Source organism: Rhinolophus sinicus, linkage group LG03, assembly GCF_036562045.2.
Source record: "Rhinolophus sinicus isolate RSC01 linkage group LG03, ASM3656204v1, whole genome shotgun sequence".
NCBI lineage: Eukaryota > Metazoa > Chordata > Mammalia > Chiroptera > Rhinolophidae > Rhinolophus > Rhinolophus sinicus.
In genome coordinates this window covers 174,142,466-174,168,913 of record NC_133753.1, presented here as the reverse complement: position 1 = coordinate 174,168,913, position 26,448 = coordinate 174,142,466, and the positions used below count along the sequence as shown (strand labels likewise).

The 26,448-nt window shown below is 41.8% G+C and overlaps 1 long non-coding RNA gene across 1 annotated transcript in view; it reads right to left on the bottom strand.

Annotated features, from left to right (window-relative positions):
• The window catches only part of LOC141570717 (uncharacterized), a 94,061-nt gene extending 67,883 nt beyond the window's left edge, over window positions 1–26,178 (bottom strand). The window contains exon 1 of the long non-coding RNA XR_012495160.1: window positions 26,001–26,178. This is a non-coding gene — a long non-coding RNA (uncharacterized LOC141570717). The remainder of the gene's footprint in view (window positions 1–26,000) is intronic.
• Window positions 26,179–26,448: the final 270 nt, after the last annotated feature.

Genomic DNA, 26,448 nt, shown 5'->3' with positions numbered 1-26,448 from the left:
CTGTGCACAATTAAACGCCAAGCAAGTTTTTCTCCAAAATTATTCCTTGGGGAAAAAGAAAAAGAATCATCATATATTCATCGTCTCCTACTACTGGCTGTTCTCATCACTATTTTATTTCAAATAACACAGTGTTTTTCAGAGAAGACATATTATCCTGAAACACCCATAATCAATGCAAGATTCTGATGTTTATAAGTGGAATCGGTAAATTTTAATACATATTTAATTATTCTTTCACTTGGGTGAATGGCTTCACAGTTGCAAGAGTGGGTATTGCTGTGAACAAACCTTTTAAATATCACTTTTTAAAGGATTACAGTAAGTGGATGGTAAGAATATGCAACTGCAGGAAGAAGGAAAGAAAACAATTGTCATAATGCTGTGCTGGGGCTTGGGATAAAATTGAAGCATGATAGTAGAAAAAATATGACAATAGTCATATTTTTATATAAAATAATATATATACTATAAAATAATATATAAAATATTGATATACCAATTTTATAAGTTTATAAAATGATTTAAATATATATAACTAAATAAATGAAGCATTTATAAGTAAATGATTGGTGAATTTTAGCTACATCTCTAAAATTTTTGGTGAAGGGAAAGGGAGGACTTACTGGAAAATGGCAGAGGGTTTCACATTTGCATCACCTTATACTAGGGCATATACGGTAGATATGTAGACAACTGCCCAAAGCCTAACTGAAGTTTATGAGAGGAGAACAACCAACACTTTCACAGCAAGTTCTTTCTTTCCTCAGTGTTATTGAGAAAGTATGTTTACCTAACAAGTCTCTATCTTGATTCCAGATCCTCAGTAAATGATGGCTCTTCTCTACACATGACCATGCTAGCTTGTGCAAAAAGCCCTGTGTTTTATATAAGAAAATGAGTGCTTGAAGTGCTACTTCAAAAGCAGCCACTTTAGGAGACTATACATTTATTCCAAGAATGCCAGTCACGGGCCAAAGCTGCTTGGGAACGCCTCTTTGAGGACGGCTTTCAAAGAGTCGGTTCATGGGCCAAATGACAGAGCCAGGCTCCGCACTTTATAGACAGACTTTTTTCTTTTTCTCTTTAAAACCCAAATGGTTATACTCAACGCCATTTACCAGATTGGCCTCTGGATGACTTTTGGCTCTTTCCAAAAATCATTAAATCCACTCCCGTCCATAGTTCCCATCCCCCACCCCACCCCAAAGGATGAAGACTTGGCAACCAGCAGGACTCTCAGAAAAATGCTTTGCCGGCTCCCCAGACAATTCCACAAGAGGAGTTCCAAATGTTTAGAGGAAAAACAACACAATTAGAGTAAGTATATGACCTCCCAGTGAGAACGTGCTGAAAAGAGACAACATTCCTTTGGGTTCTAAGTTCTGGGAGATTTATTTTTAAGAATCATTTTATATTCCTACCCCATGTTTGAAATATAAAAGCCTTGCATTTCATTCCAGGTAGTTAGGTTTAGCAAGTAATTTCATCTGCTTGCTATTTAATCAAAATAGAAATCCTAAAGCTTTTCTTTTCTCTTTTCTTTTCTTTTCCTTTCTTTTTTCTTTTCTTTAGAATAACCCTGTAAACAGAAGCACAATTTACAAACCTGTTATGTACTTTAGCAAGAATTGATGAAGTAAAACGAATATTCAAACGTGGATTCTTTAGTAAAGCAGTGAAACCAACATCCCAAGGAACAAAGCTAAACATGGAACGACAGACAAGCACGCGATGCAATATAGAAGTCATGAATCATCATCTCCAGTTACTCATTTGCAGAGGGTCTGAAAGCTAAAGTTATATGGCCTTGTCTCATGTGCAGGCCTGGTTAATACATCTTTCCTCTTACGTTTTGGCTCCAGTATGTTACGTTCTCTCTATATATCATATTCTGGTTTTAGTCTTCTGGACAGTTATTTTGTTATGAATTCATCACTATTCATTTTTTGACACAGTATCCCAGCACATAAGCTATTCCCTGTTTGGAAATCAGGCTGTTTTAAAATCTTACGTTAACTCTTTCAAACCACTAGGGTATTTTTTCAGTAAAGTCACCAAAGCAATAATTTCCCAAGTAAGAGTAGCTGACCCTTTAAACGTTGTCAAGCAGCCAACTTGCAAGTGGATAGGAAGAGCCAATAGATGCAGACATAACGCAACCCAAACCAGTTAAGAAATAAGTTACTTTGGGGATTTAAAAAGAGAAAATGAGTCCAAAGAAATTTGTTAATTCTTTTGGACAGAACTTTAAAATTAGGGAATGAAGGAAAACAAATTGCACTTTACATATTTGGATATCAGAAGAACATTTGATTTTAAGGTTAGATTAACTCAAGCTGAGTTGACTATTTGAAGACTAAAATGCATTAGTTCTAATATGATACTCGTTAAAGTCACATTTCCCATTACCTCTAGAGAGTGCATAGTGCCAAATGTAAACATTTAAGATAAAAAGTTTTAGGAAACTTTTTCCAGGAATTTGACCCAGAGGAAAATTCAACAACAAAAAAAAGCGATTTACATTTGTCCACACTACAGCATTTCTCTGGGTCCTGCCAGACATTTTTTAGATATCTCAAATCAATTTCTCATTCCTACCTCTGGCATCTCACTACAACAATACCAGACATTGTATAGAGTGTTTGCAGCTGTCAAGTTCTTTCTTTGCACATGATTGGGTCAGATCTGCATAACCATTTTATAGGTTTAGATATGCTTTTCCATCTGAATATAAGCTCCAAGAGGGAGGAATTTTGTCTGTTTGGTCTACTCCTATATCCTCAGAACCTAGAAAACGGCTTGCTACTTGCAAGGTATCAGCAACTATTTGTTGACTTCTGTAAATAAGGAAACTCAGCGACCGCCAAAGGAGTAATAATGACACATTTGTTAAGCTCCCTAAAGTCTTCAGATAGCTGTCCTATTTATTGTTTTTGTAGATTCCATATTTTATGAGAATATTACCTCCCTTTTTTGGTCATAATTACACATTACATATACACACACACACACAAACACCCCTCACACATTTCATTGTGTGACAGCCGCCAGCAGCAATCTAACTTGTAAGAATTGGTGGAAGCTCTTTAATTAGGAACATTTAAAACCAGAAGAGATTCGACATCAAAAGGAAATGGAGACAATTTTGAAATAATAACCCTTTAAGCTTATTGGAGTCTTTCACAGTTGTGACAGGAAATCATGAGTATGTTCACACTTACTCTTTGACTTTTTAAAACCCTTCATTATGGTAATCTTCAAGCATACACAAAATAGAGAGACTAGTATACTGAATCCTTACGAACCCAACATACAGTTTCAACATTTACTAAGTCGGAATCAATCCTGTTTCATCTATAACACTTACACATTTCCATCCTACTTTTACTGGATTATTTTGAAGCAAATCCCAGATTATGTCACTTTATCCTTAAATATTTATATATAGGGGTGCCAAAAAACTATACAAGTGGACACTTTGGTCAGTGTTGCTCAAACAGCAGTTCGCCTTAATCAGAAGTATCTGGACGCTGATAGTAACCACTTTGAGCACCTCTTGTAATTGCAGAAGTCAAATGTGACTAGTACTCATCTTTTGTTATTGGTATATAGTGAGTATTACAATTTTAATGCAGTTTTCCTTTCTTAAAATGTATATACATTTTTTGGCACTATATATATATGTATATATATATATATAAACATATACATATATACATATATATAATAAGTATTCTTTTAAAAATTACACATATACATATATACATATATACATATATACATATATATATAATAAGTATTCTTTTAAAAATTACACATAAAAGCATTAGAAATAATTCCTTAAGTCATAAAATATCCAATTCGTGTTCAAATTTTCCTCCATTGTTTTATCAAATTCTTTCTATAATTGCTTTATTGAAATAGGGATCCAAAAAGTTCTACCCATTTGGTTGATGTGTCTCAAGTCTCATAGTTTATGTAGCTCCCTCTTCTCTTTTCTTTTGTGTTTACAATTCATTTGTTGAGGACACCAAGTTACTTATCCTGCAGAGTTTTCTACTGTCTGGATTTTGCTAATTTTATTTCCATGCTGTTGTATACAATTTTCCTCTGTCCCCTTATTGCCTATAAACTGAAGGTTGGATCTAGAGGTGTCATGAGATTCTGGTGCCTTTTTTTTTTTTTCGATGGGTCGGTTTTAACTCAAGAAGTGACTTCGTCATGCAGACTATTAATCCTTACCAGCTTCCATTTTTTTGTTGCAAATCCTTTATAGATGGTGCTGTGTACAGTCTTCAGGAGGCACATCATTATTTCTCTTTTTGTAATGTTAGCAGCCATCATTTACTCTTAAAAACTCTTTACACCCAAAATTTTGGGGTGTGATATTACAGATATCTTTAAATATTCATTAAAATACCTGCAAGTTCTACTGTGGTCTTAGCCCACTTTCAATGCCATTAGTTACATAACATTCTTCCTTTTAGGCATCAGCTTCCAAAATTTCCATCAATCATGCTAGTATGTCCTTTCTTCTTCAATGAGGTGTTAACTCTTGCTGCACTTCTTCCTTCCTCTGCCTCCTGCCCACCCCCACTTCACCTAGCAGGAGAATATGAATATCTTGATGGTGTGTTTTGATTTATAACAATTCTTTCAGAATGTTGTCTTGTTTTTACAGCACTTTCCTCTGCCTGTTTCTCACAGTGCCTTATTTTCTAGGCCATTAAACTTGCCTTCTAAGAGTCTGATCACCAATTCCAATGGGTGTTTTTTTTTCCTCCACACCACCAAGCCATTTTCTGACACCAGATGGTTATCCTACAATTCACTTCACTTCTGACACTATCTGTCTACAGAAAGCATCAGATTCCACAGGTCAAGGGCTAGATCCCACAAGACTGCTCCCCTTCCCCACTTCAGAGGCCAATTTTAGATTGTCACCTGTGCATCAATGGACTAACTATAAAGCAAAGGTTCCAAGACCCCCTCCTTGGGTTCTATTTATTTGCAAGAGTGGCTCACAGAACTCAAAGAAACCCATTTACTCATTAGATTACTAGTTATTACAAAGGATATGAAAGGATACAAATCAACAATCAGATGAAGAAATACATAAGGCAAAGTCCCAAACAAAGGAGTTTCTGTTCCCGAGGAGTGTGGATCCAGCACAGTGGTACATGGAAGCATTCTGGTTTACCAATTTGGAATCTCCCCAAACCCAGTACTTTCGGGTTTTAATGGGGGCTTCTTTATACAGGCACAATTGATTAAACCATTGGCAATTGGTGTTTGATGCAACTTACATCCCCTCTCACCCCACCACATCCTCAGGTCTGGGGGTGGGATTAAAAGTTCTAACCCTCAATCACATGGCTGATTTCCCTGGCAACCAGCCTTAGGTGCTTTCCAAAAGTCACCAGATTACATAAACCCAGGTGTGATTGAAAGGGGTTTGTTATGAATATGAAGACACCTTTATTGCTCTTAGGAAATTTCAAGAGTTTTAGGAACTCTGTGCCAGAAATGGGACAAAGACCCAAAGCATATTTCTTGTTACAAATCACAATATCGCACCTTCCTTTTTTTTTAAATCATTTTTATTTTTGTCCTCACACAGTATTCACAACATATGAATATGTTTCCTTTCTTTACTGCTGAAATCTAAAGTCCCACACATTGGAGGGCTTGGCTGAGCCTTCTTTTTTGTCTGTCTCCAGCTTCTTGCCTAATCCAGGCGATGCTGACCACTCCCTCCTTATTAAAAAGTCCTTCCTTTTCTAGGCACAGCTCCACCCTGGTTAACTCCCTACCCCCCCCCCCCCCAATAGTATTACTTCTTGGTCTCCTTCAAAGTTGCCTCTTCCTTTGCCCAGCCCTGAAATGTGCCTGTTGCCCAAGTGTTTGTCTTTGGCCCTCTTCTCCCTTCACATGACGCTGAGTGGTCTGATTCACCCTCCTGGCTTCAACCACCAACAGAAGAGGATGACTCCCAATTCCACACTTTCAGTCAAGGCTTCTTGTCTTGGCTTTAGAATTGTGTGTCCCACTGTTTACTAGAAATCACTTGCAGAGAATTCCTCCTCACTGGGTTTGGAGCAGCACCCATGACCTCTGACTTCCAGCCTGCCATACCCCTCTTCCAAACCTGTCTTAGGTCAAGTTCTACTTCTGTGAATTATACCACATTAATCACTTCCATCAGATCAGAAACCTGGCCTCCTCCTATGTTCCTTCCTCTTCTGTCAGGTCTGATCAATCACCATTCGTGCAGATTGCTCTTATTCATGCTTTCTCATGCTTGTCCCCTTTGCTATTCCCATTTTCTCACAATTGCCTAACTTGTTTGCCTGCTTCCTAAATTGTATAATAAAGGGAGATGTTGCTATCACTCCCTCACCAGGGTACAAAATCCTTAATGAAGCTGGAAAGTGTTTATCATATTTGTTTTTGTAGCATTATCCCCACCTACTCTCTCCTCTGGCCCTCAGCACCCAGCACAGTGCTTCACTATCAATATTTGCAGATTCAATTTGCATTTTTCTCAGTGAAAGCTGCTCTTTTCCTAGAGCTTGCAGGTCCTGGAACTCACTGTTCCCTCCATCTGGGAATGCCAATTCCTAAAGTCACTTCCTTTTCCCTTTCTTCCCACAGTGGACTCTTGGCCTTATCTCATCTTGAATCCCCAAATTCTTCTCATTTCCTTTTGTCAGAACTTCCCTTTGCTGGGACAGAAACATTCTACCCTAATGCCTTTGGGAAATATTATTATTTTAGCATGCTCAAGGCATTTTTTCATCTCATTTCCCTGTATGCCTCAGACCCCACATCTATTTCCTCTAACAGGCCACTCATACCCTGTGTAACCTGCCCTCGTGTTTTGAGTCATTAATGCCTCTCCATTTCTGCCTTCCACCCCCAATGGAACACATTCATCAGCTCTTTTTGAGATCCTGACTCTTTAAAAATTCTTAACCTCCATCTATTCTGATGTTGTCTTCCCAGCACAAGAATAGAAAACAGATTCCTCCTCTCTGATGAAAAAACCTTGCTCAGATAAAGCGCAGACTCTGGCATTACAGTTTCCTTCACCAAAACTCAGGTCTCATTGCTGCCTTTAATCACGTTTACTTTATAGCATCCATAAAGCAATAAAATATTTCAAGCCACATACTTTTTTAAACATTTGGCTGCAGCCAGCTGTAATTTATGAAGATAAAAACTGGTTCCCGAGATAGTTGATGAGGTGGATTGTAGAGGACGTTTCTCCTGTGCTTTTCTTGTCCTCTCTTCTTCTTCCTGAAGGTCCCTCTGTTGCCTCGACTTTTTGCAATTTTCTCTGCATCTTGCTTCCTCTACACTTGGATTCTAATTGGGCCTTCCTTTCCCTCTCCTTCTATTCAAATTGCCTTTGCTTTGCATATCTCAGTCTGCAATGATGTGAATGGTCTCAGGTCTCTCCTCTGCATGTTCACTGTAGATTCTGGGTGGTCCATTTACTGCCATATGTCTGCAGAGGGAGTATAGCACGGAGACCAAGGGTCCTGGCTGAGGCACCAGCGGAAATGTGAATGCTCTGCTCTGGCACTTTCTACTTGTGTAATCACAAGCAAGTTGTTTAACATCTCTGAGCCCCAAATTTCCTCATCTGTAAAGCAGGGATAACAGCCCATAATGACAGCAACATTAGCAGCTATTATCATCGACTCTTTGGCTCCAGCTAGATTATGAAACAGAATCTTTCTACCAACGCTTGCATAACTATACAGACTCTTATTTAACTACCGCCCATCACCACCATTTTTAAAACAGGTGTGTATGTGTTTGCTAGGGGGTCTCTGGCAAAGAAAAAAACAGTAGATTGTACATTCATCTCTGTCTTGAACCATTTGACTCAAGGACTCAGAGATCTGTGAGGTTTCTGGGCCTATCCATAAGCTATGAAGACACCCAAAGTACCTTTGGAATTTGTGCCTGGTTTGCTAAGATGCCCTAAGAATATAGTAGGCTACCTTAGTGCCCACAAGCAGCAGGATTTGGGATGGGGTGGAAAGATCCAGAACTCTTCTCTCACTGAGGTGTTACCATTCCTCCAGGAATAAACAGATCTCTAACTTCCAGGGGAACCCCACAACCCATTAAAGTCTTCAGAGTTGGGTCCAAAATAAGCACAAAGCCAGGACAACAGGTACCTTCAGCCAATTTCCCAAGGACCAGAATGCTAGGTCTTCAATTAAGACAGGAAAGGAACAATTCTGAAAGTTGGGGGACCTGGGCATATTAACTGTGCAAGTCATCACCCTCTCTGGACCTTGGTTTCCTGACCTGTGGAGGAGAGGGCTGGATCTATGAGGACACTGAATTAATTAGTTGCTCATTAAGATCTCTTCCATCATGAGGATTTTATGATTCTACAAAGTAGTTCTTTCCAGGCCAGGCCAGTCATGTGCCCCTGGGCATTCACGCCCATCCTGGATTTTCCAGTACAGCAAAGTCTTCAAACGTTTTCTCTAACTCTCAAAGTGTGAGCACAATTTTTACTCAGAAAACACTGCCAATTCAAGAGGGGCTCCTGCTCAGCGTCGACAATAACGTAGGCTGATTTGCTTGCACGTGTTCCGTTGCAGCCCTCCAGGCCAGCACTTGACAGAGTGCTGTGACCCCACTCACACCCTCATCCCCAGCTGTTGGCCAAGTTCAGCTTGGGAGCAAAGCTTTTGATTTATTTAACCAGCACGTATCTGGCTGCTACAGTATGCCAGACACTGTTCTAAGACTATACACAGATCAATTAATTTAATGTTCATAACTATAAGAATTGACAGTTTTTATTATTGCCATTTTACAAGTGGGAAACTGAAGCACAGAGAGGTTGAGTAAGTGGCTCAAGTCACACAGCCAGTGAGTAGCCAAGCCAGCTCTTAACCGTACACTAAGCCTTTGCTGTCAGCTCTAGGCACGCGGAGGGAGCAGTGGGCATTGCCAGACACTCAGGTCTGACTCATGGCCCATGTTTATTCCAAACTTTACTGTCCTCAATTTCTAAGGGTCCATCACAATGAATCTCTTAATACACTTTCAGGCTTCGACCTCTCAGTGGCTGTAGTCTAGTGAAAGATGCTCTGTTCTCCCAGTCAAAACATATGGGTCACAACCCCACTCTACCTTTTACTGGTTCTGTGACTTCAGATACCCATCACTTGCCTCCAGAAGCTCATTTTAAAATGAGGTTTAGTATCTGCTGAACATTAGAGGAAAATCCCCTGGAACCACAGATAGTAAAGTGCATTGAAAATTATAAAGTAAAATACAAATTAAGGGATAGTTGTCAGCATCTGGCACCTTGCATGTTATAGTCATTTATTATACAGATGTGTTGAACTGATCATAGACAAAGGCAAAACAAAAATTTGGAGAGCATACTGATTCATCGACATGTCTCGTAGGCGGGGGCAACCCTCAGTAGACTCACAGTAAAGGGAACTCAATGCATTACTTCCGGAAGCCTATGTACCTTTAAAGTGACCTGCTCTCAACATGCACATTTTCTTCAAAGAAGCTCAGAAGCAGGACGCTCTGGAATCCACGTGTGCATGCTGTGAAGCCAGGAGATGAGTGGGGCCACACGACGGGCCAGGCTCTGGGAAAGGGCAGTGGGAGAAGTTGCTGGGTATGGGCAGGAGGGAGGTCTGTGCCCACGGAGGGCAGCTGTTCTCTCAGGATGTCCCATGAGCTGGGTGACAAAGACCCAAGTTGGTTTCAGCCAGAGCCAAGTTTTAGCTAAATCTAAATGAAAGACTTCAAATACCTATCTTCTTCATCCCTGAACATAGACACTGGGAATCAGTAACTGGCAACTGCACCCCGAGTCTGAGGGTAAGGCTGGCCCACGCGGGCCCTACCTGTTGCAATGGCAAGTGCTCCAGCCACGTGCAGGCACGCCGAGGGCCACGGGCTTTGCACAGGAGCTCGGTTCCAGCCCTGCTCAACTCTACTGACTTGAAAACATGAGTGAGCCTCTGAAAATGAGCAGTGTCCCCTTTTCAATAAAGAAAAAAATTTTAATGATAAAATAAACATGTCCTTTTTGCTTAGAGGAATTCCTGTGAACTTCCAGGAACCAACATTCCCTAACTCTCATTCATTTTCAGGAGGGAAGCCTCGCCTGTGTGCAATAGTGGTGACTTGTTTAGACACATCTGGTCTGCGTAAAGTTAGCAGAAGTGGGCCCAGTGGGGCAGCAAGGGCTACTGAGAAACTCTCAGTGACACATGAAGGAAAAAAAACTCCACCACACATATATTTAAGGAAGAGAAAGTGTAGGCTTGAGGTGAGAAATGTAGAGTCAGCATCACTGAATCCCCAAATATTTTTATAGGGGGGTTGAAAGCAAAAAAATTCACCAAAAACTCCCCACAAGCCCAAACAAAGCCACAGTGTGTTCCCATTTACCGCCAGCCTGATAATCACACCCTTCTCGTCTTTTACAGTCAGGCTGGAACTCAGTGAGTGGAGGGCGCTTCCTATAAACAAAGGCTAGCAGAGATCCTGTGGCCTTCCTCCTCCCCCCTTCACCCCCCACACCTCCTCCCCCGACTCTGCAGAACTAGGAGGTCAAACAACTGCTTAACCTTTTGTGTTAATTAACATTTTGGCTCCCTTTTGCAGAGTAGGAGCCAGAGATAAATGATAAATTGTCCACTGGGTCTCGTGAAGGAAAGCTTGTAAGGCGGCTGTGGGCTGCTGTGTCACACCCACGCACCTCCAAAGCTGAATCTGTGTAAACTGAGGCTGGGGTTGGTCCCAGGTCCGAGACTGCAAGGCTTGGCTCTCCACAGAACAAAGCATCGCTCGGCCCACCCAAGCCTGAAAGCAAGGGGCTGCAGTCTTGGAAGAAACTGTTCCTTGTGTAAGATGGTGGAAACTCAGAATTATAAGCCACAGCCGAACTGGGAGGAGAGCATTGCATACCCCTCCGGAACCCTTGCTTCCCCTCCCAGCCTTTGCTCTCCAAGGGGGGGCCCTCTCATTCCCTTCTCTTTCCTGTTTATTTTATGTAACTTCCCCCCAACCTCCGAAGCTTTTAGCTCAGCTTCCTCTAGCCTTCCCCCACTTTCTCACCATCCCTGTGAACCCCTCATGTTCTCACTCACTTCACAGGTTGAGACTCTGAATGACTTGGCTCTTGTCTGAGCCTTTATAGATCACCTCTTGGCATCTCTAGTTGTCTCCTTTGTTAGTTACATCCTGCAGCGATTTGCTTCATAACACTTTGCCCTCTTCTCCCCCACACCCCAAGGCCCCCCAACAACGAGTACGAAAAGTCTATGAAGGCAGCTACTTAACAGAATGTCTTGTTAACATATTTGCCACAGCCTATAAGGTATCAAACACTTTTAAAACGTTGAATACCTCCTCAATCGAATGTCCCCCATCCATATCCTCTCCCTTTCCCAAGGCCAAGCCTGAGTTCTGCTGCATCCCTGTGTTTTCCTCCCACCACCACCAGGCGCCTATCTTTCCCTTTGCTGCTATCTTATTCTTTGCCTCTTTGGTGCGTCTTGTCTCATAAGCTCTCACAGGTGGAAGGGTCCTCCCTGGGAGCTGGTCATCCAGCTGCTGCTTTGCTGTCTGGCACTCCATAAGGTGTGGGATTTGTTGTGATCATTGCTTTTTGTTTTCTGTGTGTGTATAAATTGTGTTTCCCTCATTAGACTGCAGTGGCTGTGGATCTACAGCATGCATAACAATCACTTGGGCACCGAGTTCAACATAGATTCTAGCCACCACCCACAGAGATTTTAAAAGATCCTTGGTCTGAACTTGGGCCTGAGAACCTAGGCTGGAGGACGGCACTTGAGAAAGTCACTCTGATGCTACTCTGTGTATCTGTGTAGACCAGGTCTTAAACTGCTTCCGTGTCATCCATAGCATCAGACAGAGCTCAGCTTGGGAAGGCAGCTGCTCCACACAACCACTGGCTGAGTGACTAAAATGAGGTAGGATTTCCATTCTCAGCTGGTCTTCCGAACCAGCCTACCTTCCACTGCAGGGTTAAGAATTGTCACCTGGGTCCTTCCAAGTTAAATGACCTTCACAAAACACATCAGGAAAATCCCACAAATTCCAAGCTAATTGACAGGGATTCCAGGGATAGTTAGTAAATACTTTTTCCTTCTCTATTGAGTATCAGCAAGAACAATAGTTGGCTCTCAGCCCACCCAGCAAATATCATTCTACCAGAGTTCTCTGAAACTTTTCAGTCTCTGACTACAATATCTATGAGAATAGAATTTCTCTAAAATAGAATTCCAAGGTTAAAAGAGAATATTTTATGATACCTGGAGGCAAACCATTCAGATGTTTTGAGTTAATTTGGCATGGCTGAAAGAACTCTCACATTTGCAAAAATATCAAAGTTCATTTTTGGCCTCCAAAGAGCTGAAATACAGCTCTGTTTTCAAACTCTAATGAATTTGGCATGAACACCACTCCACAAAATGTGATTTTTGGAAGACTGAGAAAAATGGAGTGTGAACTAATGTAATAACAGATTTCAGGATCACAGAACACTGGAACTTAAACAATGCTGGACATACCTAGTCCAGACCCAAGTCTTAAAGTTGAGGAAACTAAGGCTTGTCTTATCCTCCTAAGTAACAAAACAACTGTAAAAACCACAATTCGTGGAGGCTACTTTATCCCTGGTAGAGGGTTTTAGCAAAATATAAATGAAATACACATAGGACAATATAACTTAAAGTACTTTTAGTGGGGCAAGATGGTCTATGAATTCAAGGTATTCATAGAGAGTGTGATAGAGCAGAAAGGGTGATAGATTTGGAGACAGAGACAGAGTTCAATGTCCCATCTTGGCCATGTAGAAACCTGGGCAAGACTCTGGGCAAGTCATGACTGCACTTTAGTGTTTTCATCTATGAAATCAAGGTGATAACATGGGTTCTTTTAAGGATGCAATGAAGCAACGTATGTGAAAGCACATGATAAACTCTCACATTCTATTATCTCATTGAAAAACAACAGTCGCAAAGTTGCATCCAGATGGCCTGCTTAGAGTAAGTCTTTGTGTTCTCTTCCGTTAGTCCCTTCTGCCTAACCACCAAAGTCTAAATCCATTTTTTTGATTCTGGTTCTTTATGTTCCTTTGTCTTCTCTGATCCCATTCTGCTCAAAGAAGAGCAGCCCTTGGCCTCAGCAATGCCCATTTCCAGTCTGGATCCAGAAAATCAGAAACGCAAGTTGATTCCTTCCATTTCTGCCTCCCAGCATCTACACAGAGCCCTGACCTACAGCAGTTCCCTAGTGTTTATCAAGTTGTACTGAAGGGAATAGAATAGAATAGAATAGAATAGAATAGAATAGAATAGAATAGAATAGAATAGAATAGAATGGGAAGGAATGAAATTGAATTCCTTAAATGCGAATTCCACTCCTTCCCTCCCCAAACTCTGGTCTACCTTAAAGAGAAGACCTAACTAGAGGATCTTACCTGATTAGACATAGATTTCAAAAAGGTGACTTCTACCTATTGTCAGAAAGTGGGAGAGATTTTTTCTTTCTTTCTTTCTTTCTTTTTTTTTTTTTATTCTGGGCTCTTCCCAGGTCTACTTTCTACTTTTCTCAACAGAAAATTATCCTCTTTCTTCCAGAAGGAAGTATGTATAGGTCTATGTGGGGGGATGGTGTTGATTTCACACAGAATGTATTTGCAAATTCTCATTATGGGTAAAATTATCAGTATTTCTCTTTGGTAGTTCTGAGGTTTTTCTAAGAACCATGATGAGGTGACTGCTAGAAAAGGCAGACAGTCACTCAAAGTAATCATGTTTTTTTAGTTTGCTTTTATTGTCCAGTCTAGAAACTGTGGCTCTTGCCACATTCCTAACTGTGGGTCTGGGTTGACTCTCCCCAAGAGGAGGTTCTCACTTAAACTGCAGAGATGGTTTTCAGATCCAGTGCACCCCCATACTCCCCACCCCCACCGTGTGTCAGGCAGGGGCTAGATATTTCCTCGACGCTTTCTCACAGAATCCCCCCAATTCGGACTTTCTGGGTTCAAATCCCAGCTCCAACACTTGTTAGGGCTTTTAGGCAAGTTATATCATCAGTTTATCCTTGGTCTCCCTACATGTAAAACGAGGGTAAAGATATACGCCCCACTTTTAGTGTTATTGTGAGTTTTCAATAAGCTAATCCACAAAAACACATAGCCCTGTGCTAAGTAAGAACTCACTGCATGTTACCTATTATTACCATAATGTCCCCTCATTTTACACATGAAGGAAGAATGCCGATGGAGATTAAATGGGAATGTTACTGAGATTGGAACCTAAATTTGACTCCAACGACCTTACTTTTTGCTGCCTTCAGGTACCTTTTTACTTCCATACTCTCTGTTCTTTCTCCTCTGGGACCTTTCCCCCTTGGCAGGCAGCCCATTACTCTTCAGGTGTCACTGATCCTACACTGCCTGCATTAGAATTATGTAAGACTAGCCCCAAATGGACTGAATCAGAATTCTGGAGCCAAGGCCCAGGAATCTGCATTTTCACAAGCAGCCCAGTTGACTGTTTTGCACCTGATCCCACCAGAGGTCAAGAGCCACTGACCCAGACTGACAACTGTAGCACCAGCTACTGCTCAGTCCTCCCCTCTCCACCCTCCCCCAGGAGGTGCCCCAAATCTATCTTGCTGCATCTCCTCCCTCCCTGCACACCCCCATCTGCTTTTTCACTATTAGCAATACAAGGCTGACGCCAGCTCACTGTGTGTACTCTTCATTCCAATCCACTTGGAATAATGGCTTATTGAAATAATGGCTCATTTTGCCTGAGAATCAGGTAGGCTCATCAGAGAAGGTGGTAGGTAGAAAGGGGGAAGGAGGAGAAGAGGGTTAGGCTACATCCCTTCCATGCGCAGGGCCCACCGTGCACAAAGATGCAACAACTAGAAAATTTCAAACTGTACTGGCACCAAGCCTACAAAAATGAGAATACAGCAGAGCAAGCAAGTATCAAAGAGGAGAAACGAAATCAGTATTATTTGTATTAGAGCTTTATCTTATCTCAGAAGCACAGCCGATCCCTTCCAGAGTGGAGGCCAGGTGTCATTTCCATTTGCTTTCAATTAATCCAGCTTTGCAAATATTAGTCAAGCACTCCTGCCCGCAACCCGTGCGTGCGCCAAAACACTTTTACCAGATGCCTCTCTGAGGCTGCTAAGACTGAATTTGAGAATGTTACCCCAACGCACACAACATTTCTGGTTTTCTTATCATGACAATTCTTTTCTTTGCCCAATTTTCTTCTTAAAAAGTGGATTTAAATCTCTGGTTATGCAAACATCTAAAGATACTCTAATTCCTGAGAGGGCATCACAGGTCTGTACTTGAGTAGCAGTTGTGGAGTGGGGAAGAATGGAAGGAAAACCGTATTAATTATTAAATACAAGATTTTAGAAATCACATACCATTTGGCCCTTTTCATCTCCAAGTGCCTCTATCCCCATTAATGGTGAGGAAAGCCAGGCCTCTCACCATGGCAGATCTGCTTGATTATGTTTTTTTCTAAAGTAGAAAGGGTTTCCATGGCCTGGTTTTAAAAACACACTTCCAATGGGAGTGTTTGCTCCCAATGGGAATGCAGTGGCCCTATCTGCTTTGATTGATTGGCTGCAATTTCTTATTTTCCAAACCAGTCTTGGAACCACTTAACAGAAGACAATATGCAAACACATGTGAATAATCTGCAAATCAGCTATACCACCCAGAATCCTAGGAATGTTTTCATAACAGGACAGAAACCCTGCTCTGAGCTTTATTCTGCCTGCGGGAACTCAGGGCAGGGGACCAGTTCAGGGCCCGAGTGTCAACAGAGCAGTTCCTGAGGTGTCTCACTGTTCACAGGAGGGTGGGTCTGGATTTATCCGCCATATTTTCCATGTTATTGAATTTCTGGAAAAGATAGATGCTACTATTATAACTTATGTCACTCAATGATTCGGATGCGTGTTTTGATTGAGACTTGGAAATCCAGTCATTGCAATCATAGGTGCTGTCCGCCCCGTACTCAGAGCCCAGGAGGGGACAACCAGGTGAGGCATGCCCCACAGCTCCTCTTAGACTCCAGAGAGTCAGTCACCCAATGTCAGAGGCCAAATTATCCTCAGATACCATCTAGTCCAGCTCCTTCATTTTAAAGATGGGCAGACTGAGGCTTAACGGTCCATGTCACTACGATACAGTGAGTGGGTGGCTAGCCAGAGGTAAGAATTTGGACCCCATAAGTCTTGATCCAGGAACTGCCATGTTGCTCTTTAAGAGTTTACAAAGAATAGAGATGATATGAACACATTTTCTGAAGTTGTCATCCTCTTAAAAAGGAGAGAGCCAAAGGGGACACCGGTGACAAAGGCAGCCATGTCTCATAGTGGGGTGGGCAGCAGCGTAGTCTAAGTGCAGGCTCTGAGCTAAGACACAAGATGGATCAGACACTCAGTTACTGTGTGGACTTGGAAGTTTACCTAACCTTGCTAAGCCTCAGCCCTCATCTTTAAAACAGAGGTAATAGTGCCTACCTCGTGGGGTTGTATAAAGATTAAAGGAGATAATGCACAGGTCCTGGCAAGTACAAAATGCTTAATAAATGCCAGCTCTGTTATAACCCCAGTGCAGACATCCAAGGAGCTGAATAAACTGCCAAGGCCTCAGTCCTGGGGGGCCTGTCCTTAAGGCAACTTCCTCTCTGCCAGCTCCTCTCTTCCAGCTTTGGACCCTGGTTGCCCCAACTCCTCCCCCCCCTTCCCCTTTGCCAAACAAAAGACAATCATGGCAATTTTAGTACTTGACTCCACAGATTTTTCCAGAGGGGTAACAAGGCACAGAACAGAAATGAAGTTGCAAAAGGACATGGGATAAAGGGTACTGGGAAGGAAATGAAAATGGGAAGGGAAGTACAGCTATGAATAGGATTCCCTCAATCTGTTATCACAATGCTGGATTATGTAATTAAGCCATTCTAAGTATAGGGAATGTGAAATACAATCACCAGCGGGCCAGGCCTCCATACAAGTTACCATGATAGCAAAAATGAATGCCCATCACTTTTCTCTTACCTTGCGTAAGTCATTAGACACCCTGGGTCAGTGTAAGTTTGTTTTTCCACCCCCCACCCCAGGACCATTCAAACCATGTTCCATAAAAGCTGGTTTAAGTGACATTCCAATCACTGACTCTGCTCGGTTACTATACAGTGATAATGCTTGTAAAGACCCTGATTCAAAAAAGACACACCAAGTAATAGTCCATATAATTTTCATGAGAAATACATCTGATCTGAGTCTCTGAAAATGAGCCATACACATGTCTTTTGTGCATATCAACCAGAACACCCTATTTTCTGTCCGTATCAGAAAAATACAATTCACTCTCTCTTAACTCCAGATCTGCAGTTTTCCTTTTGAGTCCCCGTTTATCTTCTTGCAAAATATGTGTCCAAAAGGACAACAGGATACAATTTTCTCAAGACAATATTTGTTTTGCAGAGTGTATCCCTGCTACTGGACACCACCCAGTACTGGGGACCCTGGAGGCCGACAGTCTGAGTTTCGGACATTGTAATTCAAACCCCCAAAGCCCAGTGGATCTTCATGTTGGTTTCAGAGAAGTCATTATCTTAATTTCTTTTTTTTTCTGGACACTGTAGCTGACTACCCTCCCTTTCCCCCTCAACCCCAGAGATAAGAACAAACAGAATGTGTTCTGCCTTCCCTAAGACTGCTGCATCGGCATATATTTTCCACTTAAAGCTTTTAAGTATTTTGACTTACACATTTATGAACACCCCCAGTGGACTGTTAGGGTTTGGTTTAATCCCCAAGAAAACTGGCATTAAAATAGACCTTTTCCCAGCAATAATAATCTCATTTACGATAAATTATTCTATTCTCAGTACCTTTGAGACACATGAGAGCTTTTATGTAATAAAGAAGCCATTTATTTCTGAATATTTTAATGCATGTTTCCATATTTTCCTCATTTTTAATGCAAGGGCCATTGACAGTATTGTAAGAGAATGTCTTTTAAAAGCAAATTTATGGCAAATGTTCCTGTGAAATGGACGGCAGCATGCCTCATTGCAGAGCTGTACTGCTGAAAGGAGCAGGGCAGAGATGTTCTAATTCTCATTTATGTGCATAAAAGAGTAACCTCTACAGAGAAAGACAATGTTATTGGGTAAATTGATAAGATATGGGAGACCTCGATTCAATTTGGGCTCCATCCTTTAGTTTGCTACATGTACTTAGCTATGCTATGTCTCATATGCCACATCTGAAATATATGGAGGAAGGAACTGACGCTGGAGAAGACCATGACGACAATGAGGAAAAGAAAGTTAAGCCAGAGCTTTTCTGTGTTAACTGAAAAAAGAGGCTGTTTTGAAAAGGCAGAGAAGCAAGGAGCAGATAGAATGGCTTTTGCCAGAAGTTTGACTATTTGGATTTTCTCAAGGTTCATTTCAGAACTGATCATTTGGATACTATCTATCGGAAAAGCCACCTGGTGATGGTTCTCGATTAGGAAGATGGTAGCAGAATCTGGAAGGGGGGTGGGGGGGGACAGTGTCAGAATTAAATTATACGTATCCCTGATTCTGTGACTTTAATTTATGCTAAACTCTTGGGGCAGAAAAAAATGTTTGAGAAATCTCCTCAGATGTATAATTCTGATATGCTGCCTGATTAAAAACCACTGCATTAGTATAAGTATGAGACTTAACCACAATTATATACACTGACAAGAAACAAGAAAATGTGTCCTTGACATGAGCAACAGAGCACTTCTGGGATCAGAAGCCAACTCTAATGGATAGCTTACAGATGTTCTTTGGATAAAATGTCTATACATTTTCTGTACATTAACACTGTTCATCAGTGTTTTCCATTGCCTGTGGGGCTACCTAGCTCAAAGTCAAGCTCTGGACTAAGGAACTACAAACTCCAAAAGGGCTGGCTGAAGAGTCTGCTGAGCAGATATCTAGTTTTAGTTCTGGACAAATGAGCTTTTTTGGCCTTAGGGATGTCATCTAACACCCTTCCAAGCCCCTGAAAAAGGGAGAACAAATATAACAAGATAAGAAGAAAAGGATAAGTCAATATGAGGATGACTTAATAAAAGTAAAATCTAGAAGGAAAGAGTAATGCATGCATTGCCTTCTTACTATATGCCAGGTACTGTGTTATGTGCTCACAGGGTTAGAATAAAGACCTTTAATAGGAAATGTCTAAGGATGCTGAGATTGTGGGGACCAATGGCTTACATCTACTCTGTCTAATATGATAGCCAGTAGCCACGTGTAGCTACTGAGCACCTGAAATGTGGCCAGGGCGAATTAAGATGTGCTGTAAGTGTCAACTACATACCAGATTTTAAAGGGTTGGTCCATATAAAAAGAATGTAGATTATCTCAGTAATAACTTTATATTAAATATACATTTGTTGATATGATATTTTGGATAATAGGTTAAATAAAATATTAAAATGATTTCACCTCTTTCTTTTTACCTTGTTAAAATGCATTGCCACTAGAAAACTTAAAATTACATATGTGAGGCTTGCTTTTGTGGCTCTCATTATACCTCTCTTGGGTAGCACCACTCAGACGATTGATAAAACTTAGCTTGGTCATCTAGAAGGGGAAACGAAGACTTCTGATAACCAAATTCCCAACCAAATTCCTTGCTGCCATTTGCAGACAGTGCTAGGAGATGGGATCACAAAGAAAGTAGGTTAAAGCAGATAGCTGGGAGTTGAGAGTCCACATTTGGGTGATTGGACAAGAGATCCTGATACAACATATTTATTGAGGGTGTGGGCTCTGGAGACCAACTGCCTGGGTTTGAATCCTGCCTCAGCCACAGACTAACTATATCCAAAGGCACAGTTTCCTCAGTTATAACATTGGTTAATTCTGGTAGCTGCCTCAAAGAGCTATGGGAATTAAAGGAGATGCACGGAAAGTGATTAGTAAGTATACATGTGCATCCTGCAATAAAAGTTGGCTGTTGTTACAGAAAAGGAATTGTAGGACAAAGCTCTGAAGTCTGGCTCCCTATTACCCTCATGGAAGCCTGCCCTTCACAAGTATGGTGATCATCATGTTTGAATCTAGGAAATGTAGAAGTACTCAAGAGCAAGCCAGCTTTGCCCTGAAACAGAGAGAAGAGGTGTGAAAGAAAATGCCGCAACTTAGGGCCTTTTTTCTTAGGAGATGAGAGGGTGTTGAGATACTTGAGGACGTCTCCTGGATGCTTCTCAGTGCAAGAAGTTGGGATCAGTTTGACCTCCCTTTGCCCATCGTAAAGAAAGAGACCATTTTCTTGAGTGGGTGAACATCATTCTAGAGAAGAGGTCTCCCCAGGTCCCCAGGGCCTGGCAGAGCATGGTAGGCCACAGTGTACCCAGGAGCCATCTGTATCAGATGCCAGGAGTGCTGGGCCCCCACAAAAGGGTAGAAGCAGGATTGGAGAGTTTCTGCTCGTAGCAGTCAAAGAGTGGTATGGTCACAGAGGCCTCAGAGGGGGAGAAACGTGGGGAGGTTCTGGAGGCTTCTTGAGTAGAAACTCTTTATAATTCACTCAACTCCACTTCCCTGTCTTAGGAGGATGTTTAAAAACTAGCGAGATTTAAGTGTGATTTCCCTAGACTTGGTGCATCTCCTAGGTGTTCCTCTGAAGCTCAGGCCAAGTTGACCACAGGGAGGAAACTTTGTTGTAGCCAGTGGAAGCCAGGAGCACTTTAGAATGACAGCACTGGCTGGTTTGTCGCATTATGGAGGAGTCAGGTGGGGGCTCACCTGGGGTTGGAACTAAGGACAAACGGAGTTTGGAGTCAGACCTTGAAAAGTGGTCTCTCCTTCCTATTTCTCCATCAAAATTACATGTTACAGGCAGCCTAGACTCTGAGCAGGAAAAAACAGGCAGGCGCCTGGATTTTACTGGTAAGAATTATAACACCCCATTGAAGAAGAAATTCCCTATCACAACAGGGAGTCTCAAATTAATCAAAGTCTTGGAAGGGCTTCCTGATAAATGAAATGTAATCAATTATGGTAACTTCTTTTGGGAATGTTACATGTCTTGTTCCTTTCTCTTTGTTTACTTTGGATAGCCACTGAGGTCAAGTGCGAAGCTGTTGATCTCACTCCAACAGCTCAGAACACATGAACACATCTGCAGCCTAGGACACTGCACGCAGATGACCAGATGTAAAACGTGGTGCTAAGTGAACCAAACCATTGAGACACAATCTGGCAGTAATCTTTAGCCATTAGAATGTGATATATATTTTTTAAAGTCACATTTTTAAAAGAGATGACAACACAGAATGTTGAAGCAACTTCAATTCTCAGATATTGCTGGTGGAGATGTAAACAAATATGACTACTTTAGAAAACTGTTTGGCAGTATCACCTGAGGTGGAATGTGTAACTGCATTACGCTCTGTATTCACTCCTATGAATGTGCCTAACAGAAATATGTACACATGTGCACCGTGGCACATGCACAAGATTGTTCACAGCCACACTAGTCAAAAAAGCCAAATAGGGACACCTCTTTTGCACAACTTCAATATCCTCTTGGTCTCACCTTTGCTGTCACAACTAATGTCCTGAAGGCTTTGACTTCTTGCAGGTGCAATCAGTCTTGCCTGGGGCCTATCCTACCTACATTTGACTTTTGCATCGCAGCTTCTCTGAGCTGAGATTTCCCCGGAAAACTTATGTATGCGTGACTTAGGAGAACAGGAGAATCTGTGCTGGCGGGACCACCCTTGGCCAGTGGGACGCAGGACCCCACGGACAATGGAAAAATGTTTCCACCTTCTGTTCTCCCTGGTGAACAATTCTAAAATGCATTTCAGCTGGCCCTTTAGAAGACTGACCGCCAGCTAACTGCAGTGGTGGTTAACTTAATAACACATCCGTATATTGGCCTCCCTTCTCCTATTCATATTCTCTGGCCTGCACACCTGCTCCCAGGGCAAACACTTCCAAATGAAGTGTTGGCAGGCAAACCTCTGTCTTGGGATCTCCCTTTGGGGGAACCCAGGCTAAGATAGCTCAATTTGGAAACTACCCAATAGTAGAATGAATAAATAAGTTGTGGTATATTTATAGAAAGAATTGTTGAATTCATCCATTCCAAAACACAGATGGCTCTCACAAATATAATGTTGAATCAAAGAAGCTAGATATAAAAGAATATATACTCTAGATTCCATTTATGTACATTTCAAAACCAGGCAAAACTAAATCACAGTGTTAGAAGTCGGAAGAGTGGTTTCCTTTGGGAAGGAGGAAGGGGGCTGTAGTTGGGAGAGGTTATGAGGGGGTTTCTGGTTATACTGTCAATATTCTCTCTCTTTTTTTTTAAATTTATTGGGGTGACAATTGTTAGTAAAATTACATAGATTTCAGGTGTACAATTCTGTATTACATCATCTATAAATCCCATTGTTCATCACCCAGAGTCAGTTCTCCTTCCATCACCATATATTTGATCCCCCTTACCCTCATCTACCACCCTCCTCCCCCCTTACCCTCTGGTAACCACTAAATCATTGTCTGTGAATATTCTCTTTCCTGAACTGGATACTGTTAAGTGGTGCTCACTTTATGAGAACTTCTTAAGCTGGGCTTTTAGGTTTTGTACATTTGTGTTATACTTGAATTAAAAAAATGTTTTAAAAGAGTTGGAAACCAAAAGACTGTGATGACTGACCTGCTTCCCTTCTTCAACAACAATATGCAAATTTGCATTAGAAAGCGCACATTTATATCCAGTCTGTTGTTAAGAGATGCAAATTCCATTTCCTTCCCTTAGCCAGGGGGCAACATTAATAAGTGAAGATGGCCCAACAGGACTGTGTTTTTCTAAACAGGCTGAGTTCTCTAGTTCTAGCCAATGATGTGGTAGTAAACTGGCACTTAAAAAAAAAAAAAGAGAGAGAGAGAGTGCACAAGCAAAAGAGGGAGGGAGGGAAAGATGGAGGGAGAGAGTGGAGAGGAAGGAAAGAGGAGAGGGAGAGAATGGGAGGGTAGGGCAGGGCAGAGAAGAGAAGGGAAGGGAAGGAGAAATAAAAGCCCTAATTTGTAGTTTAGCCAATACCCATGGTGTAAATAATCCCACTATCGCTCATTTCAGGCTCCCAACTATTTACCAATTGGTCCACATTTCTGGACACTTTATAATTGGCTCCTGTGAGCCAGTCTGAGCCGGCTCCAACACACCACCAGCTCTAGCCAATAGCTGCCATCTGTGAAAATGGTTCCAGTGGGTCCTGATCTTGGAATTTTTCAAAAGAAGCCAGAAATCTGGATTTGTATGTAAAAACTCTTGACTCTTAAATGATATCAACTAGTTCAAATTTTTGAAAAATACTACAAATCAAGGAAAAAAAACACACAAAAAAACCCCAGAAAACAACCACATCTGCAAATTAGATTCAGCCCACAAAAGGCCAGTTTTTGACCCCTGCTCTACAGACTACATCTTTTAAGGGCAGTCTATCAGCTTCGCTGATGAAGCATGTCCTTGGGATATGTAGACTGGAGGACTTACTGAGTGGCTCTTTGATGCAGTGAATGGAGTTCCACCTGGGGACCGGAAAAACTGGGCTCCAGTCCCAGCTTTACTACTGAAATTGCTTTAGTTACCTGGGCCTCAGTCTTCCCATCTGTCTTAGAATGGGGAAGGAAAAGTTCTTCCCACATCAGAACTTCTAGGTTTATGTAATGATCATAAAAGTATGTGAGGCTATCCTTTGGGACTGGACCAACTTGACAACATGGCAGGGATAACTCAGTGGGGCCGGGTCACTGGACAGACATTGCAGGTTTGAAGTTCACTGCTTTCTCTTTCCACTGCTCCCATCACTCATCCAAGAGAAAGTAAAGTTTTCCCCGGGCCATCAGTCTCACGGTGTCCATTGGCCTGCTGGGAAAATCCAGTCCTGATGCCCTCAGACTTTTTGTTACAAGAAGCATCAGCTGTTTAAAGTGTCTAACACAGTCTGTGGCACTTTGAGTCAAATCAATGCTAATCACCATCATCATCATTATGATTTATCAAGGCGTCTATTTAGAGGTGCCGGACAGCCAACAGCCCAGAGAGTCATTAAAATTTAATCTTATGTCTCTTTGTGTTTTAGTTGGTCTCCATTACATTGTTATTCTAGATATTCAGCCAGAGCTAATATTTCTGCAAGATCCAGACAGGTCTGGACGTGGCTATTCTGATCTAATCCAAATTTGTGAGCTCAGGAATGCTCATAGAGAGATTCTGCTGTGTGTTCTGTTGGAGAAAATTCACAAACCAGGTGGTAAAAGATTCAAACTTTGAATATCTGAGGAGGCAGCTGGGTAGCTTAATCTGTGCTATTAATTTATTTGAAAATAATGCATTTATAAATTCCCTAAAGACAGGATCAGTAACAATGTCAGAACTTGAGATAAAGAGAAAAATCAGTCATGCAGATCCTGTTTTCATTTAAAATTTTGATATTTCATTCTTCAAAGACGTTTTTTCATTAATTTTGATTTTTAAAATCATTGCATTAAAGTATTATCTTGACCACTGCACTTTTCGACACCCTTTTAAATGTTGTCCTTCTTTTCCCAGTCCCAGCCCTGTTCACGGCCGTGTCAATACCCCAAGCCAACAGCCATTTAGCAGATTTTTTTAAATGTTTTTGAGAATTTCTAGTTAAATTTAGTCAAGAATGTGACTCAAGTTTCCTCACTTAATGAGGCAGGTTTTTGTGGAGAAAGCACTGAACTAGGAGTCAAAATAACTGGTTCTGGTTTTAAACTGGGTGTACTAAATCACTCGAGTACATTTCTAGACGTCTCTGAGACTCTGCTCCTTTGACTTTAACATCAGGGTAAACACATGCACACTTTTTTTTTTTGCAAGGTTGGAATACCTAAATGCTTATTAAAATATTCATTTTGACTGCTGAGTTTTTTGGCATCCCCTTTATGAGCAAGGAGTATGAGTAAGGGTTCCGGGTTGCAAACAGCAGAATTCACTGCAGCTACCTCAATTGTATTCACTGGACTCTATTGGCTATTACGAAGAATATCTGGGGGGCTAGAGGATTAGGCTTGGAGGTACTCAGCAAGGACCAACACTCTAATTATTGTTCCAGAAGAAACTCTGCTGTTACAGCATTGCGGGAATGGCTGCTGGGACCACTGGGACCACCACAACCTCTACCTCTGCAGACCGAATGTCTGTCAGCTTTGTCAGAAGACTTCCACTCAACACCCCTGACTCTGAAAACTCTTCTCCTAATCAAAGTCTTACATGGTTGCATCTGAGGAGGCCAGTCCCATGCCTCTCGCCCGTTGCAAAAAAAAAAAAAAAAAAGAAGGGAAAATGAACTGCTGGCTCCTTCCTGGGGAAATGGGATCATAAATCTGAACATTTTCAAACTGAAGAAGTGTCCTGGAAAGTGCTGGGCAGCCAATGGCATGACACAGCAAAGATGGATGTCCAGCAAGAGGTAGCAGGCAGCATTCCCATGCAAACAGAGGCAAGGGACTAACTGTACACTGGAACATCACCTCCGTCTTCCCTGTCGCCGCACTCACACTTGAAGCCATCCTTTTTCCCTGCCCCTCCTGGAAGCCAAAGTGTTTATGAAAACTCAGACTGAGATGCTCTCTCCTGATGTCCCATCATTCACTTACACCCTTAGATTTCCCCACTTCCTTGCCGTAATCTGGTAATAACGTGATTGCCCTGCCCCACGGGATGCTCTGTGGGTTAATTAAGTCTGCAAATGCTTGGGAAATGCATCTGCTAAGGCCTTCCTCCAACTGTCATCACGGTCAGCTTACAGACACTCTCTCAAGCAGCAAAATATTTTCAAGTTCTAAATCCTGGCCCTCGCCCATCCCTTTATTTCCACTTACCTAGCCTGGCAGGATTCTCTGTATAGGATTCACAAAATCAAAACGAATGTCCTGTCTCCTTTTTATAGATTCCTAGGGGCCCTCGGCCCCAGCACAAGGAGGTGTGCTGTGAAATGAAACAGTGAGTTCCCCGGAGTGTTTCCTCCTCAGAGCAAGTCTGACTTAAGCTCTCTGAAGTTTTTTGTCTTCCCGGCTTCTGAGAGCACAGTGCTGGACAGAGAGGTGAGGGCTTTCCATTGGCAAAGCCATTTATCTTAATTAAGATGGACTTCTTGGGCCCTGCTCTAGTTTGAAATTTGTGGCGGTTTCGTGTGTGTGTGTGTGTGTGTGTGTGTGTGTGTAGTTGCTTTGCTCCCTTTTTATATTGTGAATTGATAGATGTTAGGGACGAACACTCACTCTGCCTTCCTCTCCAACAATGAATAAAAAAAAAAAAAGGAAAAGGAGT